Raw genomic sequence first — 5,575 nt, 5'->3', positions numbered from 1 at the left:
AAGCAATAGAGCAGCTTTGTATCTTGAGGAGTTTGATCCTTCAAGAGAAAAGATAGATCAGGAAAGCTGTACTACAGAGCTGTAGCCTCTGGCCACATTTAATCGATCTGTGCAGTGAGCAAATAACCAGAGAAGCTGGCTTATATCCAGAAGAGTGCAGCATCAGGGTTGGAGGAAGGCTTATTAACAACCTGCTGTATGCAGATGACACAGTTTGCTTGCTGAAAGTGAGGAGGACGTGAGGCATTTGCTGATGAAGATCAAGGATCTCAGCTTTCAGTATGGATTTTGACTCAATGGAAAGAGAACCCCAAGCCTCACAACTGGACCAATGGGTACCATCATGAAAAATCGAGAAAAAGGTTAAAAACATCAAGGATTTTATTTTGCTTGCCTCCACCATCAATGCTTATGGAAGCAACCTTCAAGAGATCAAAAGATGGGTTGTTTAGGTAAATCTGCTGCACCAGACTTCTTTAGAGTGCTGAAAAGCAAAGATGTTAATTTGAGGACTAAGTTGTACCTGTCCCAAACCATGGTATTTTCTTTTACCCAATATGCATGTGAAAGTTGGACATTGAGTAAAGAAGACGGAGGAAGAATCAATGCATTTGAATTGTGATGCTAGAGAAGAATATTGAAAATAACAAGGACTTCTGAAAGGACAAATAAATCTCTCTTGGAAGAAGTAAGGCCAGAGTGTTCCATAGAGGCAAGGATGCTTTCGGCATGCTGTCAGGAGAGGTCACGTTGGGTAGAGAAGGATGGCATGTTTGGTAAAGTAAAGAGGCAGTGAGAAAAACACAGTGCTTTAAAAAATAGGATCAAGCAAAACAACAATTTTGAGGATGGCTCAAGTATGGCCAGTGTTTTGTTCTGTTGTCATTATGTGTTGAGCGGATTTCAGTGGCATCTAACAACAACACCAACATACCTTCCAGAGGCACAGGGCTAGGGTTGGAGAATCAGCATAGTATAGATTGAACATAGGGCACTCATTCCTAGTTTTCTGACCCACCAAAAAGGGGATTCCCTTTTAGCAGATAAAAGATAGCACCCCAATCTCAGTTTACCATAGGGTTGAGGACTCCTTCTACCTCCTGTACCCCAAGATAGTGATCTCAGAATGCACCTGTGCATAAATATCTTCTATTCAAAATACATGATGCTCAGTAGCCCAAATATCTCATTATTTAGAAAGTTATATCCTTATTATAAGTAGGAATACCCACAAGTCCTTTCATGAAAATGACACCCGCACTGTCCTGCAGATTTCCTGAGTTTACAGACCTCTTCACAGGGAGGTGGGCAGACGAAAGGGTTTCCTAACCCTGTGACTTGCTGCCTCTAGCCTCGTGTATCCTTTCCCCTCATTCTCCTTCTTGAGTTCATGTTATATGATATTTTGAAACCCCCCACTTCTTATTCTTATTAACTACACATTGAAGTGAATACCTGGTGCAATAACACAGTTAGAAAAGACTTTAAATTCAAAATGTTGTAACCTATCACTAGGAGATGGACTTCTAAAAGTTTGTGTCAAAAGGGAGCTAAAAGATAATGGATTTTTTTTCACCAACGGTTTGAAGCCCTCTCCTATATGTCTGTTGAAAAATTATTTAAATTCTCTGAATGTCATTTGCCTTTACTCTAAAATGGAATCCACAAATACCTTTATTTTATTTGGACATCCAATAAAATTATAAACATAAAACACTAACACATGCCCTGGCAGCATGCAGGAACTAAATTCTCTGTTTCTTTCCTGTAACTTTTCTGAGCTTTTCTGCCCATTGTACCTGCCTTTTACTGCTCAGACGACGCCATTATGGAACCAATGGGAGCAGGCTTGGGGAAGGGAGGAGCAAGGGAAGCAAGCAACCGAGGGAGAAAGATGCTTTCCAAACAGGGCAGGAAACACTTGTCTTGATTTTGAGTCCACCTGAATACCACGATTTCCTTGAGGCCTAAGCAAAGGGCAGTAGGAGATAATCTTTCTATTTCTCTTTATTTATCCTTAAATAAGGATGGATAATGATGATTTATTTACCTCCTAAGGTGTCTTTGAGGTCTTCTTGCCATTTAAGGGACATGCTGGTGTCAGGCACCAAAGGACCCGGAAGCCTTTTAGGATAGCAAGGTGCTGACTTTTGGAAAGTATCCCATTCACATCCTGTAAACCACTCTCAGCATATCTTAGTGGTGACAGCTTCAAAGAGAGGCACTGTATTGTCCAGAGGCTGCCATGATAGTCTTTCATTTATGGCCATATGATTTATACTGAGTAATTATAACAGCAGCAGCATGATCACTCTAGAATTCAACTTAGAAAGATGAATAATTTTAAAAATGGGTATGATAGCTATCAAGCTGCCAGAAGAAAGTCATTTATAACACCAGCATCTTGCCAGGGTAAGGAGACAAATAAAGTCCTGTGTATACCAGAGTGAGGCAATTAAGCCACCATTAATATGAACTACATTCTTGTGTGTGCAAGAAAATAAAGCAAGTTCAGCGTTCTTGTTCTTCTTTTCGATCCCAGTATGACTTCACCGCTTGACCTACCCATTGAGAAATGGCACACAGGATTAGAGATGCAGCCCAATCAGATCAAATACCAGATTAAGAGGCAAAAATAAATCCTATTATTATTGGTATTTATCCTGAAGGCCACACTGATTTTTGCCATTTTAAAATTATATTAACTCACCATATACACACCAGTCCTCAAAGAATGAATTCCTGTTTAAAGTTTTCCATCTAAGGGAACTCTGAAGAGCAGAGCAGAATTCAGAAAAAATATCTCCCAAGACAGGAGAGACCAAGTTATTGTTGACAAAAATTGGAGAAGAAATAACTGCTTCCCCCAGAGCAGTTTCCTAGAAAAGCCAGTGACACTGAAAAAAGCATACCTTGAATTCATATGGGCTTTCTAGTTGATAATCCACTTCATACTGTAATGACATATATGGCATTATATATGCTTGAGGACATGTTATAGAAGCCTCTTCAGCCCCAGAGAGATCTATGATTAACTTACCAAGGGGCATGAAATCCCCATAACCCGTCATGGCAAAGCAAGAGGACACTGCATTTAGAGTCAGAAAACTTGCATATCAGTATTGTCTTTGCCACTTTATAGCTGTAGCTTCTTATGAGGTGAATTACTTAACCTCTCTGATGTTATTTTTCACATTTCCAAAATGGGACTGTTTCAACTTGATGCTTGCTAAGGTCTCTTTGACTTCTAAAATTCTGTGATAATGCATTGATTCCTTCTGATTCAGTCCTATGTAGTTTAAGTGTGTGTGTGTGTGTGTGTGTGTGTGTGTGTGTGTGTGTGTGAATCTTAAGCTGGGCCATGGAGGAGGGAGGAGAGTGAACACTAGGTTGTATAAAAGTTAAAGCAGAGAAGAAATATAAATAAGAATATTCTATTTTCAAGCAAGAATAGAGGCAGGCAAATGGCTGTAACAATACAATGTGCTGGTTCAAAAGTTGATTCAGATACCACGTGGGAAGTTCTAAATCAAGAGAATTACACTGGGATTCAGAGGTCTAGAACTCATGTTATTGGATGCCTGAGACATAAAGAGAAACAGATATTTCAGGCACTGGTAGCATTGCTGTCCATAGTATGGCATAACATCACATGTTGCGAAGGTATAAACAAGCCCTATAATGAGTGGACCAGGGAATATCCCTTGTAAATACTTAGCATACATTCAGAAGGAGGGTTCATAAGGAGCTGGAAATGTCAAATAAGACCACTTTTATTTATCTACCAAACTTTATCCCAATGGCCTACCATGTGGTAGTATTGTCAGTCACCATCAAGTTGGGCCCCTGACTCATGAAGACCTTGTGCATAAAAGAACATAACAGGGCCCCAATTTTATGCCATCTTCATACTCAATTATGATTGAACTGTTGTAATACATGGTGTGTTAGACTGGGTTGAGTAGAGAAACAAATCCAGGGACACTCATATATATGTAAGAAAGAACTTTATAACAAGGAGTGATTGGAGATAAAGAAAACATCCCAGCCTAGTCCAAATCAAGTCCATAAGTTCGATATTAGTCCACAAATCCCTCTTCAGACTAACATAGCTACGTGCAGTGAGGGAGGATGCAGGAAGATCACAAGCCAGGGGGTGCAGTCACGTGGATCCAAAGGCGGTGGACGCATCACAAAGCTCTGGCAGGTCTCAACTTAGTGGCTCACCAACAGGAAGGTGAAGCAGAGAGAGAGGAAGTCCCAAGATCCTCCTTATGAGGAGGCCACACCCACAAGGAGGCACCATCAGGCTGTGATCTGATTGACAGGCTAGACTCCACCCAAATCTTCTTACTGGTGCCATGTTGACACACAAAAAAACCCCTAATTATAACACATAGGGCTTTCCCTGAGTTTTGCAAGTATATTGCTAAGCCTATCTTCCTAGGTCACCTTAGTCAGGAAACTCCACACAAGCCTGCTGATCATCATAGTAGTACATAAACCTTCCAATGACAGACAGATGGTGGCTCCTCATAGAGTACATTGGCCAAGAATAAAACTAGGTCTTCCACAGGAAAGATGAAAAATTGACCATTGAGCCACCAGTACCCCCAGACGCCAATCTAGCTGCTTGCTCTTTCCATTGAGCTTGCTTGTTTGAGTGGTGACAGAAAAGCTCACAAAAATGACACAGAAAAATTACTTTAAAAATCCAAACAAAACATTTTTGTCCAATCCAGGACTTGTGATACAGTGGTTAACTCCAAATGGAGATACCATAAACTGAGTAGATGCCTAGTGCATAAAATTGAACACAAGTAGTCAGTGGTTAATAGGATTTTAGGTCTTTCTCTACCAGGAGAGAGAAAAAAAAAGCAGCTTCCTTTCTACTATCCAGTGTGAGCTCCCTGCAGGTGTCTTATTATTATGAACATCAGAAACATCAAAACTTCAGTGACTGAGTTCAAAAGAGTGTAGATTAAAAGATTTAAACATGTTTCCTAATGCCATTGAACACAGAATATCAATGAAAAAGGGAATAGACGGAAAATCTTCCTGGTGTGTCACCTGCATTTGTTCAGAATGTAACAGTATTTTAAATGGCATGATAGAAAGCAAAAACGGAGTTCATGATTGATTCCATAATGCTACTACCTAATCAAAGAAGCAATTCTTACCTTAAAAGATCTCAACTGCTTAGATGTTAACCATTTATATTTCCATCCCAAATATCTGAATGGAAGTGTGCTAGTCTAGAGAAACAAATTCTTAGACACTCATATGTGTATAAGAAAAAGCAACAAAGTCCACATGGGACAACATATCGGCCTGTGTGATCACGAGGTGTCGAACAGATCACTGAAGACAAATGGGTGAATAAGCAAATGTGGTGAAGAAAGCTGATGGTGCCCGGCTATCAAAAAGTATAGTGTCTGGGATCTTAAAGTCTTGAAGGTAATCAAGTGGCCATCAAGCTCAAAAGCAACAAAGCCCACATGGAAGAAGCACACCAGCCTATGCAACCACAAGGTGTCGAAGGGATCAGGTATAAAGCATCATCAGAACAAAAAAT

This window comes from Echinops telfairi, unplaced genomic scaffold (genome assembly GCF_000313985.2).
Source record: "Echinops telfairi isolate 266 unplaced genomic scaffold, ASM31398v2 ScPeMD7_23;HRSCAF=83, whole genome shotgun sequence".
NCBI classification, from domain to species: Eukaryota; Metazoa; Chordata; class Mammalia; order Afrosoricida; family Tenrecidae; genus Echinops; species Echinops telfairi.
This window is presented reverse-complemented; position numbering follows the sequence as displayed.